Raw genomic sequence first — 14,321 nt, forward strand, 5'->3', positions numbered from 1 at the left:
GATTGAACTAGAGACGTTGAAACATTTGGTGCTGGACTCTGATTCGAATTCGTATCTCCTCTTTCGAAGATCTGAATCTCTCGGAACAGTATAGTTCAATCATTTCATTCCTTTTCCCAAGACTGCAGTCTTCTCTAGGTCTCCTCGAAAGGTAAATATGTGGGTCCGAATCCTGATCCAGTAGAAAAATATTCATAATTTCATTTCAAGCCCTATCACGTGCACACCGGCCTGCTAGTGAAAATTAACGTGCATTTTTAATGTCTGTTCATGTTGCCAACAATTTCTGGACAAACACGCACACATCTTACTGTTGGTGAGCAAGCAATTGATACTTAAGCAATATTCGTGGACAATAAAGAAGAACGATAGGAATGAAATGATAATTAAATAGACACCCTAGCTGCAAGCAGGCGTTGATACACTTCATTGGGGACATGTTGAAAATGTGTGCCCCGACCGGGACTCGAACCCGGGTTCTCCTGCTTACATGGCAGACGCTCTATCCATCTTTTTTTTTTTTTTTTTTTTACATTCGGTGTAACAATAACAAACATAAACTGCTTCGAGCATTTGTTACTTTGAATATATAAGACGATGACTTTATAAAATAAAATTTTTCTGGGAAACGTAAATAAGTGGACTTTTTTTTTACATAATAGTGAAAAAAATAAAATAAAATATCCTGCTTCTGTCAGTACAAAACAATAACGTTCTACGTTCCTCTTTTAGGCGCGTACCTCGCTAATCCCGTCATACCTCGCGTTGGTGTCGGGTACGTCTTCACGTGTGTTTGTGGATCCTCTCCACTGTCCTGGTCCTTTCTTGTTCTGATACTTATAGACAATAATTACATTCTCCTACCCGGGACACCCCAACTGGGTGGGGGATCAAGCAAGGCACTCCCTAAAAAATTTGCGTAATATGTTCGATATCTCGGATGTCTCATAAGCTTTGAGTGATGTTCCTGTAGTAAGGCCCAAAAGTCAAGCATATTCTTACTGCCGTCTCGGAAAAGATAACGCATAGTCAAGCCTCGAATCCAAGTCACTGCGTTTGTCTTCGTTCGGGGATAATATGTCCTATCTGGGAGAAGTAGTGTGCGTGGTTCTATTGTTTGCGGCCCCACCCGAAGGAGTTTTTGACCAAACACCATACGTCCGCCGAAGGACCGCATATCAGGCGATGCTCCTCAGTGTCTATAACATTGCACTGCGGACACAGTGGTTCGTCCGCCATATGAATTGTATGCAACCTGGAACGAGTCACGTATTTCCCATTTACCAACTGATACCACAGTGCGCGCGTTCCCGTATCAAGGTGTGGGTGGTGCACTGTACGCCATACCACTGACCACGTAACTGTTGGTTGGCGGCGCTCTACGGCATTATTCGGTCGTCGTCGAGTCAAGATGTGATATATATCACGTGCCGTTGCCGTCCTGGTAGTCGGTAGTTCCATATGTACATAACTGTGTTCCACAAAGAAGGTTCGCATATGGGCAAGCGATGGTGAGACGTGAGCCACCGCTACCGGAGCCGAACGAGAAGGTGGAGCGAGTTCGTCTATCAAGCTGCCCGTCAGACTTGTCTGGTGTCGTGTCCACATCTTTATCATTGTGGTTACATAAATAGCCACTGCTCGGTCGCGTACGTGGACTAGTCCAAGACCTCCACGACTACGAGGAAGGGTGAGGGTTTCGTATCCTACCTTAAAAAGCAGACCTGTGCTCACAAAATATCCTAGTGCCGCCAGGATTCGGCGGGCCAACACCACCGGCATAGGAAGAACTTGAGCCAGGTGGGGGATGCGAGAGGCTAGATAAGTGTTGGCAAAGGTGACCCGTTGTATCATATCCAGTGCCCTTAACCTGTGATGAGCCACCGCGGGCACAGAGGATAGTGCGTCTGCAGGGACTTACCCCTTGCACGCTCCCCGTGAGATCCACATTCCCAACATGTCCACAACACTACATTCGTAGTGCGCCTAATAGATGTTTGCCCGTCATACTCAGTACTCGTGGCAGATTAATCTACCAAGTCACCCACAATGCGACAATCTTCCAAAGAAGAAGGACCACTAGCCTTCACCCATAGGGGAATACTACAATCGGAATTTATCTTACAACGTCTACGACAAGACAAAGACAAACTCCCGTGCGGAAAAAGGTAGGAACCCTCACTAGCAATAATAGAAACAGGTATAGTACGGGGAGCGTGCAAGGGATAAGTCCCTGCAGACGCACTATCCTCTGTGCCCGCGGTGGCTAAGATGGATAGAGCGTCTGCCATGTAAGCAGGAGATCCCGCGTTCGAGTCCCGGTCGGGGCATACATTTTCAACGCGTCCCCAATAAAGTGTATCAACGCCTGCTTGCAGCTAGGGTGTCTATTTAATTATCATTTCATTTCTAGCAAAGCTGCATGGTCACTGACGGTAACTGCTCTTTCGGGAACAGATACTACCGACATATACAGTTAAAAATATGGGTTCCCGGCCTTTGACCTTGTGCGAACGCACACGCTATGCCCGAGTTCGTACGGGACTTGGTAGATTAATCTGCCACGAGTACTGAGTATGATGGGCAAACATCTATTAGGCGCACTACGAATGTAGTGTTGTGGACATGTTGGGAATGTGGATCTCACGGGGAGCGTGCAAGGGATAAGTCCCTGCAGACGCACTATCCTCTGTGCCCGCGGTGGCTCAGATGGATAGAGCGTCTGCCATGTAAGCAGGAGATCCCGGGTTCGAGTCCCGGTCGGGGCACACATTTTCAACATGTCCCCAATGAAGTATATCAACGCCTGTTTGCAGCTAGGGTGTCTATTTAATTATCATTTCATTTCTAGCAAAGCTGCATGGTCATTGACGGTAACTGTTCTTTCGGGAACAGATACTACCGACATATATAGTTAAGAACGATAGGAGTGCAGTTCGATTGTCGCTCAGGCACAAAAGTTTGTGTCCTTATTTTAGATTGAACACCTAGTAGGTGGCAAGGAAAACCGATACGTAACATTTGATTTTACTTTGTTAACCATCCGATTACGTCTTGGGTTCGTATCTCCGTCGCAGAACTTCACATCATGCGCTTCATCTTGAAATTCATACACACTTCGTTACTTCTGAATTGAGGTATATCAGACATATTTCATAGTTAGTTAACAGGGATGAAAGGGTCTTGATAGGAGTCCCGGTTTATTACAAAAACTGTCGTCTTTTATTTTCAAGTTTAGATTTGGTTACTGATACAGGCGAAAATTTCGGTACTTCATGACTCTTCATGGATTGTCAGCAATATGATATGATTAGATTAGATTACATTAATACTTGTTCCATAGGTCATGAATACGACATTTCGTAATGATGTGGAACGAGTTATTTTAATGAAAGATTTCTTTACATTCCAGTATTCAATTTCTTTACAACAATTTTTTACCCTCTCCCTCTCTCTCCCTCCCTTTCTCTCTCTCTCTCTCTCTCTCTCTCTCTCTCTCTCTCACACACACACACACACACACACACACACACACACATTCCATTTTTATTTTTATTTGTTTGTTGTGCTCGACTATCGGCGATTCACGAAAACGTCCGTGAATGAGTTTCTTAGTTTTGAGTACAGTTACGAAAGAAATATAAAAACAACTATGAGAGTTACTGATTTATGATGCTTAGTAGCAGTCAGTTCTGAGTATTATTAGCAACTAAGCTCCAGTCCCTAAGCCTGGTTACAGAAATGCGAATCAGATGCATTACATATTCCAGGCCCTAGCAGCCGCGTCTTTGAGGCGCCAGCTATGCTCACTTCCCAGCCCGCTGTAGGATCACATCGGTTCGTCTTCTTCCTGCTGGTAATGTAAGTGAGATTTGGCAACAACGCAACGTATGTTTGGCAACTCTGTGATCGACGAGTTACTTCCTGGTGTGCACGGAATTAAGCCTCAAAGTTCACTTGATTTCTCGTGTCATTTCCATTGAATAACCTGAGTTGATATCGCTTGAGGTATAACAGAAGATTGTAAATTTAAGGTTTTCAGCCCTGCAAAGTCACTGAACGTGGCAATCGCAACTAATCTCGTCCTGTAAATAGCGGTTTACGAGTTCTAGCCACTATTGGCCTCGTAAGATGATGGCGCAAACCATATCTCTCCGCTAGCTCTGTGTTGACGTGCTGACTTGTGGAAATGGCGACTGTTATGGTTCGCGGTTCCAGCCTCCCTGAATGTAACGTTTATATCCCTTCTGTGTACGAGCTGCAAGCACTCAGATCAAACTTCGATAAGCAAATCGTAAGAAAATACTTTCAGCTCATAGTGCAATGGTTAAAAACTTACAATGCTGCACAACAGGTAACGCCTCTTTCCGCTGCCGACAAGCAAATTTTGGGTTTCTAGGAATACGTGACTTTATTTATGAAATACAACGTTTGCATACCTGTTGAGTATAACACAACATACCGTTTAAACACAGACCCAATCGAAATCTAGGTGAATAGTGTTTTACTAATTCGTGCAGATAGAGGCACGCTTGCGTACAGATACTCAGTTTTGTTAAAGCAGACTTTCGTCGTAAGGTTATCGTGGGTAGTTTTATTTCATTTCTTACAATACAGTGCACAGTTTTCGTAAGGTTTCTTTTAGTGTTGTTAAAACAATACTAAACATGAGAGAGATATTAATCATCAACGATATATGCGAATTCTCTGATGTTATCTATAACAATCTAACAATGCACATGCAGTTTATTGATTACATGCACGTAGAAAACTTGTTCTGAGTTAAGGTTTGAATAAGAATAAAATGCCACTACCAGACGACAGCTAATGTAGAAAATACTTTTCTATTTTGGCACGATGCGCTGTCCCCATACGTAATACAAAAGCTTAGAGCGCATCTGCTGCCTGGCCGTCTATTAAACCTGAGAAGAAGAAAATAACGCAGAAGTTAGCCTTTTTCCACATGCGACTATTTTGGGTTGAGAAGTGAAGTGAATTATGTTCAAACTTCCATTAAATTGATAACTTCAGCAGACAGCAGAATTGCGTTTTAAAAAATTGTAGTAGTGAATGGAACAGAACACGCGACGTCTTATCAACAGTGCGCGACACTTACCATTACGCTACTAGATGTGACGTAGCTACAGCACCTCTGGAAGTGAACAATAGTTCCTCCAGAACTTCGGCATTCCAGAGTGCTGTGAGATAATGCATATGGCCGGATATAGACTTCTGAGAGACAGACAGTTACAGCATTTCTTTTGCACTGCACGATGGTTTCAACAAACAGATAGCGCAATAGAGTAGCTAAAATGAAAAAGGAACAATTCCTATTTAAATTTCTGCATCCTACACTGTTGGCAGTTCTGTGTAGGTGGCAGTTACGTTATTTTATTTCGGTGATTACAAAATAGAGTCAAAAGTATGTACTGGGTACCCAAGGCAGATAGTTCATGGCGATTCGGTCAACCAAGTAAATAAATGTACTGAACATCCTGAAAACCACTACAGGGGGCCTGTGTGTCAGAATTCTCATCTTGTGTGCCGCAGCGGTGTTAGGATAGAGAAATGAGTCGTAGAGAAGAGGGTTTGGTGTTCTGTTGGACTGATGATAATTTCATATGATGTTGGTCTCGGTTCAATTCCAACTTCTGCCTATGTTTTTTTTTTATAGGGAGAGGCAGATTCTATTCTCTTCTGGCTACGCCAAGTGAAGAAGGTATAATGGCATTGTGATCTGAAAATCACATTAAAAATGATATTCCTTCTCTACCAAGTAGACGTTAGGTGGAACCACAATAAAGTAAGGAAAGGCGACATGTAGAAACTCTATCACCAGTAACCTTTCTTATACTAGTTATTTATTTTTTATTTTTAATGCATTTTCATTCGTTGTCAACACTAACGATATCTGACGTTTTTGACTCCCAGTGAGACACAGAACTATTTGCGAGATCACTGTAAGTTCAAGGATGTTATTCCGAGCTGCTGGAGGATAAAAATTCGGTAATTGTCGTCTCTTTGTGTGTAGTCAACAACGATATATTTGGGGTTCAAAAATGGCTCTGAGCACTATGGGACTCAACTGCTGTGCTCATCAGTCCCCTAGAACTCAGAACTACTTACACCTAACTAACCTAAGGACATCACACACAGCCATGCCCGAGGCAGGATTCGAACCTGCGACCGTAGCAGTCGCACGGTTCCGGACTGCGCGCCTAGAACCGCGAGACCACCGCGGATTTGGGGTTCGATTCTCAGTCAGCACTGAAAACTTCGTCATATTATTTATAGTTCAAACATGCTCACATGTCGCTACTGGTGTAACGAACCCATAAGTAACGTTCCTTTTCTCTAGAATATAACAGCGATACGTGCCGTGTTGGAGCCCTGGAAAGGAAAAGTTAAAGTTTCGTCTCGTCATTTCATTTAATACATCTAGCTACTGCCGAGAGAATCCGATATGTCAAAGTTGATTGTGCTTCGATAACAATCCGATTAGGTTCTGGGTTCGAATCCCTGTCCAACACAAAGCTTTACCTCACTGCATTTCTAGTAAGTTACTTGTGAAGAAGCAGTATTTGACTTTTCTCGTAGTTTGTTAACAGGGCACAATAGATGCTGGGTAGGAATTCGCGACCATTAAAAATGTTTACGTTATGTAATATAAAGTTGATATTTGTTAACTGATACTGTCTAAAATCGAGGTATATCACTCTCTTTATGCCTAGTCAGGAATGACTGTTAATTTCCGTCAGTCACGAAATCTTAGTTTGCATGACCTGGGTTTGAATCCATAAGCAGAACGAGTCGGTTCGTCGTGTCATTTGAAGTTCATACATATTCTCAACTAGCTGCTCGTGAATAACGTAAATTTTTAATGACTTTTGTGTTAAATAACAAGTATGGTATGTTACTTTGAAGAGGAAATCATGAATACGACGAACATACTACGTTCATTACCTATCTGACGTAATAATGAGAGTGGTAACATTTCAAATATGTCAGTTATTGCAATAAATGCGAACTTACAAGCCTTAAGGACAGTCTTATCTGTGATGAGGTGTTCCCTGATATTTTTAGTATCGTGATATTACTTTACATCCTGAGTTATTGCGATACAGAGCAGTGTTTTCTAGTGGTGACTTGTTGGAACCATTTTCAATAGTCAAACGACTGTATCAAGGAGCGATTAGAGGACCTACTAGACAGCTGCGTTATGTTCTTTTGAGCATGACTGTACTTCGTTCACAATCCGATTAGGTGCTGGGTTCGCATCCCTGTCACAAGCTTTATATGGTGGCATCTCAATTTTAAACATGAGCATACCTTGTTCCTTGTCAATGACACCATATTAAACGTCGTTGGGGGTGGTTCCCAGGATGGTAACTGTTATGACAGGATTCCCAGTTCAGTACAAACATTTTCGTCATTTATTTTCAGGATCTGATACTGGTGCAAACGTCTATACTTCACGTCTCTTTATGCCTAGTGATCCGGTCTCAATAAGGCACAAACAAAGCTTAGCTTAGTTAGCAATGGCTATAGGTGCTGGGTTTGAAGTCAGGTCCAGAACTACGACGTTGGTCATGTCATTTAAAGTTCAAATTTGTGTACAGGTAGCTGTTGATGTGTTACGAGAACAATGATATTACTGGTGATTCGATGTTAATTTTGAGATTTCGTTAGAGCGCTTCTTGCCGTTAATCGCGTTTTTCTACTGGTTCATCCAATATCCAGTTTCCAGAGCCACTCGCCGTTGAGCGACCTTTAGCACGTGGATGAAAAACCTTTTAGAGAGCGAAAACCTTTTTTCCAATTGCCGTACAGCTTTGTAACTCCATATATTGTCTCAAGTATTTAATTTTAACTAAGGATTACTGTCTGATATATGTAAAATAATCCGTTTTCTCAGAACTTTTGGAATGTCACTTGTTGTAATTAAGGTTAGTTTATTAGTGTTATGGGGTGTCTCATCGCTAAGAACGTGTTTTCTAATATATTTGGTATGACGATATTAGTTGACGCTTAGACTGACTGCGATAAAGACCTTTGGTCTCTTAGTAGTCTCTTGCGGTACCCATTGTGTGTAGTCAAACGACTGTACCCCACAGGGTTTTGGTGTTTGGAGGACCTGCAACACAGCTACGTTATGTTGGTTGCATTCAGCAGTGACCCACTTTTTTTGCTGTCAAGTGTACATTCGACCTTCTGGGCGAATCTCAAAGTAACGAGCATGGAGGAAATGGACAAGGACTGCGGATATGTGGCGCTCGGTGGGAGTGTGGGTCGGCTGTGAGGCGTGCCGAGACAGTTTGCGCAGTTGCTCTAAAAGTTGTGTCCTGTATGGCGCAATAGTTAACGCACCTACCTAGTAACCAAGAGATCTTAGGTTCGAATCTCTGTCCGGCACACATTTTCACTCGTTGCCGCTGATTCCGTGTAATGTCCCGAGACAGCTGACAACAGTAATCCTTTCTCTCTCCTTTCCTTTCTTGGCCCTCGTCCTTCAATTTACGTAGAACTAGCTAAGTTTCAGGCGATCGTTTGGGAATCTCACTCCTGCAGAGGAAATTTTCGATATCCGGAAATGTGATAACATGCGAGCATAAAATATGTTTCAGAATTCAACAGACAAACATGAGCGATGTGGACCAATAGTCATGGGCGTCTTTTTCACGAGATTTTCGAAAACGTGAATTTTTTCTTATCACTCCAGCGACCTACGGTATACTGCTGCTAGGAGAGAAATAAGTTATTACTGTCAGAAACAAGTATCAGAGGGCATGTAGTTAGAACCACTACGATATCTCACCATTGTTTAATTGATCGCGCCACGTTCGTATCTGCGTCGCGGGATGAAACAGCATAAAAGGAGGAGGCTCTACGTCCGCGTCCTCTGGGGGGCGCGCAGTCGCCGTGCCGAGGGACAATCAAAGGCCGTGTCGGGTGCGCCATATTTCAGCGGCCGAGGCGCCGTCGGGAATAAATAATATGCTCGCCCTTTGCGCCCTCCACCTTTGTGCTGCAGATCTCTGGGGTAGGGGCGACCCAGCGGCCAGGGTACCAGTCCTGCCACCCTTGAGACCCGACCACCTGTCGGAGACTTCCTCCTGCGTTGTGGCCAAGTACAGGGGTGGTTCTGTATGCGTTTCAGCAGCTTTTAATGTTTATAGCGTACTTTGAAGCATCTGACAGTACTTCGTCCCATTCCCATTACCTCCTCAGACCCACCCACCGCCTGCTCCACCGTCCCACTCTAATGTAACATTTCCGTCTAGTTGCGGCTGGTCTACGTGACCACACGATTCCTTCACCGTGTCCATCGGTGGAACAAACCATGTAATTCATTAACAACAATACGTTTCCAACGATATTAGCGACACACTGGCTAGTAAGATCTCCTGCTAAGGCCTTCAGATTACGATAACGTTTCAGACCATTCAACCAATACTGATTGGGCAGTTATTACCGTCGCTTCTTCCGAAGAAATATTTTATCCTAGCAGCTTCTTAATTAATCGGACTAGCAGGCATTAATATGGTAACTGTGATAAATAAATTCGCTCATACTTTTCAGCAGTAACATATTTTTCGCCGCTGAACATATAACTGTTGTCGCCCATTCCTGAGACAACCAACTGTGTTAGCACATCCAGCTAATCAGTCAAAACTGATCGCGAATTATCAGTCTAGAAGATGCTCCACTTCCATATTTCTCAGCCTCACTCTATTATTGATTCGGCTTCTGTTCAATAACATGTTTTCTCAGTAAACAATTTATTGTTTGTATGGTTCTTGAGGTTTATGTAAAGAGGGTTTTAAAATTATTTATTGTTTGGGATGGGCTTTGACGCCCGCAGATATTTTCTCTGTTCAGTAATGTTTCAAATTCTAGGGGAATTATGTATATTATTCTGGGTTAACAGCAGTTTGCTGTTGTCGTAGAATTGTTAAATAAAATCTGTAGGACATTACAAGTCTGAGTTTGGTATATATGGTAATCGTTATTTTCAAAATACAATAAATCTGCTTCAAATTCATGATGGCTTCCATTTTGATAGATATTACCATTTAACAACGACCAAAAAGGATCATGTCATTGCAGTAAGTTGTTATGTTCTCAGCAGACGCCCACAACCGCCTATGAACATTTGTGTCTAAAAGTAACATACGGAATTCCGGATTCACAATTCGATTCTGTCTAGCAGCGTCTGTCATATTTAGGATTTGAAAGGAACTCCCTTTCTGTAAGACGGGACGAGAAAGTCCCGGAAGCAAAGACAATCGAGTCACATATAAACACATATACATAGCAACTTACACCAAATGAAAAGTGAATGGAGCGAAACAAAAGCTGTTATCCTCGCCTAAAAGTTCAAAAGAATGTGAAACTTCCGTCATCAGTGAGTTCATTCACTTTACGCATAAATACTAATGAAAGATCCAAAATAAAACTGCGTTCTTAATAACTGTTGGCAAATACCAAGTTACGAACATTAGTAATCTATCCATGTCGTAGACGGGAAAGCGTGTGCGCAGTGACAGTAGCCAGATCAGGAGAATCCCTCCAGAGCATAGAACACTAATCCTAAGTAGACGTATTAACTGACAGAATCAATACGTGGTAATCAGGAACGGTACATACGGTATTACAGTGAGACGCCAGGACATTGTTCCACCTTGTTAGGGAAAGGAGTCATAGTGGTAACTAGTTAGGATGTAGTCAGTTCCTGTTCACAACACATTGGTACATCTACAGCAGAACAGTAGACTAATAACCACGTGATCCACCCTTTAAAATTTGTACAACAAATAAATGCTACAGTTTTGGAACGAATGAGCAATGGAATCAAATGCAAACAAGTAATTGAATTTGAGAACACGCTTCCTGCAATAAAAGCTGTAAACAGATCTAAGTCTTGCTACACGAATGTGCAGATTATCGTGCCTGTTGCCTAACAAACGCTTGCCACAACACGAAAGATATTCGTGGCATCTTCAAATTTTTTACTTACATGCTTCATGTGATATACCATTGTTAGCTTACGTAGAAAAGTCTGTTTGTGATGTCTGTTTTGTAGTCGTTTTCAACAGCATAATTATGCCATTTTCACACACATGCTGCACGGGGTACACAGAACACCTTTTAAAGCAGAAAATTACACACAGGCATTAAATATAATCAAACAAATTTCTGTTGAAAACGACTACAAAACAGACATCATAAACAAACTCAACAACAAGGTAAAACGGAAACATGCAGAACACACAGCAGACCACACCACTTCAGAAAAAAGAGGGAGATGGTACACACTAACATACAATAACAAAATATCACGTAGAATAGTAAACATCTTGAAAAAGTAAGGGATCCCAGTAACATTCAGAACAAACAATACAGTTCAGAAAAGAATAAGACCACCCAGAAAAACCTCAGACAAATTCAGCAACGCTGTAATATATCAACTCACTTCCAACTCCTGTCAGGCCCAATATATAAGACAAATAAGCAGAAACTTCCGAACGAGGTAGATAGAGCACATGAGAGCTCTAAAGAGTGACAGCACACATTTAACTTTTGCAGAACATCTAATGAACAAAAACCATTACCCCACTAATATCGAAAACGATCTACACATTCTGAGAAATAGCAACAGTGTACACCGACAACTAACAATAGAAGAAAATTATTACATACAAAAGGCTATAGTCGAAGGGAAAAATGTAATAAATGAAAACACAACACTTTGCAACAACACACTCTTTACCGCTCTGAGAAGGACACAGAACAGAAAGCACACACACACAAAAGCACCGCTTCCCGGTCACACACAGAGACATCAATAATGAACAGAAGCCGCCGTAATTCGCGCTACAGTTTTTTATAGCCTTTCTCGCCACATGCGATACACCTCTCACGACACACGCGAACAGCAAGATGGCGTAATATTCTGGATCAGAAGAAAGTGCGAATGTTTTGTTTTTCTGTGTATAAAAGCAGCTACATACCATCCAACGAACGTGAGTATACGAATAGCTATGTAACAGCTCAGTACACACCACAACTCCAAGTATATATTGCTGACATAGGAAGTATTTTGTTTACTAAAAGCCGCTCACATGGTTGCAGATGACATGATGTTCGGTAAGTAGGAAACGGCAACAGAAAAAAAATCGCACAGCAAATATGTCTCAAACAGCGACAATAATTGCCTAAAAGATGCTGTAACATACAATAAGTAAGGTAGTATGAAGGTATCCATAGTAAAAATGTATAATCTGCTACTGTGTTTGTATAACCATGCTATTTTCTGCATGTTTTAGATTAAAAAAACTCCACTGATGATGGTGATATTTATCGCCGAAACTAGTTTGGGAGAATGAAGGAATAAACGAATAAGAATGGTTCATAGAAGTCACATTCTGCTGCAGAATGAAAATTATGAGTATTTGGCCATTGCTCGCCAGTCTGGGATGAGTACAAGATAGGGCTGATAGAGGAAATAGAGAAGATCGCATGAAGAGCAGCACATGTCATTATAGGTTCACTCACTAAACGCGAAAACATCAGTAACTGCTCAGCCACTCAAGTGACAGACGCTACAAGAGGCTCGTTGTGCATGATGATGTAGTTTACTCTTCAGGTTCCAAGACCATCAGAACAGTATATTGCTTCCATCTACGAATATCTCGCGAAAAGGCAATAAACGTAAATTTATCTAGTTTGCAACTCACGGAGCGACCTACCAACAATCGTTCTCCTCGGGGACTACTCACGAATGGAACAGGAAAGTGGAGAAGTGACAGCGTTATATAAAATACCCTCAGCCACACACCATAAACTTGCTTCCGGTATACATATGTAGAAGTAGATGTGGGTGAAAACAAAAATTTCTTTCTGCAGTATTTTGGTGTTACATACAAACTTCAGTCCCACTAAAATGTACTTATTCAGGAGCAGCAACCTAGATGAATGTATTATGCTTAATTTTTCAGTTCTTTCTCCTTGTTCCTTATGTATAGTAAGCGTAATCAGAGAAATATTTGCCATCTGTCATCTGCCAAACGCCGGCCGGAGTGGCCGAGCGGTTCTAGGCGCTACAGTCTGGAACCGCGCGACCGTTACGGTCGCAGTTTCCAGTCCTGCCTCGCTCATGGATGTGTGTGATGTCCTTAGGTTAGTTAGGTTTAAGTAGTGGTAAGTTCTATGGGACTGATGACCTCAGCAGTTAAGTCCCATAGTGCGCAGAGCCATTTGAACCATCTGCCAAACGATATTTCTCGCGCTGAACTTCCTACTGTGACTTGCATTTGTAAATAGCAGGAAGGTCTGTGTCTGTTATATGATAAAAATGTGGATCGTCAGCTAAAGGAAAACACGTCCCATGTATACATCCGCTGGCCATTAAAAACGAATATAGCGCAACGGACCTTTTCCACGTAACAAACAAAGCTACAAAATAACTAAACAAAACCAATTAAATAGTTCCTGGAACTGGCAGATTTTTAGAAAGTTGGTCGCTAGGTTTCAACAAAAATATGATAAAAAGGCCATGAATAACACAGCACTGAAATACACTACGTTACGTCTCTACAGAGTGCATATTTGAGTCACACAACTTATATCAAACATTTATAAAAAGGATAAAATCATAAATGAGAAGACAAACAAGGGGTACCACTGAAAATAATCTCAGCAGTCCAGGAGGAAGTTTATGGACCTTTCTATGGGGAAGTTAAGAAAGAATACTATCCGTGAACTACCAGTGATTTTCTAGTAAGTACTTTTTGCCTTTGCTGCGGGGTAGTTTCGAAACCGAAGGGAAGTAGTTAACGGAAATAGTTTGAAAGCAGACATGAAAACTGACTACAATAAGATTATGTATAGTCAACACATCGGAAAGAAAATGCTACAAATTAGCAATGAGGTAAAGGAGTTTTTGTATTTAGGGTGGTTGAATGCAACGAAAGGAGAGTCGAAAAAAAAAATAAACAGAAAAGTAAATATGGTTAGGAGCGTTTGTTGATGAACGCGACAGAGTTTTCAAAACGAAGACTGAAGAGGAGTTTACTGTGCATGTAAATAATCATTCTCAGCTTATGGCAGACATACACGTTTAATTCGAAAACGATTGTAAGCTGAAGTACATTCAGGTACCAATGGAGCGATGCATCTGCGAATTGAATGAGAGACAATACTCGATTTGATGAGGTGAATGTGGGTGTAGTGAAACTGAAGTGGAAATGTGAGTCACTTGGCAGAAAAGTCTAGTTGTTATGGTATTCAGCCCGAAGCTGGTATTTCGCAGTTCTCTATTT

General features: G+C 41.8%; 1 non-coding gene across 1 annotated transcript; it reads left to right on the plus strand.

The window, feature by feature from the left end:
- The first annotated feature begins 2,693 nt into the window (after nt 1–2,693).
- Nucleotides 2,694–2,768, plus strand: Trnat-ugu (transfer RNA threonine (anticodon UGU)). The gene has a single exon. It is a non-coding gene; the product is annotated as a tRNA-Thr (tRNA).
- Nucleotides 2,769–14,321: the final 11,553 nt, after the last annotated feature.

Source organism: Schistocerca nitens, chromosome 1 (assembly GCF_023898315.1).
Source record: "Schistocerca nitens isolate TAMUIC-IGC-003100 chromosome 1, iqSchNite1.1, whole genome shotgun sequence".
In the NCBI taxonomy this organism is placed as follows: Eukaryota; Metazoa; Arthropoda; class Insecta; order Orthoptera; family Acrididae; genus Schistocerca; species Schistocerca nitens.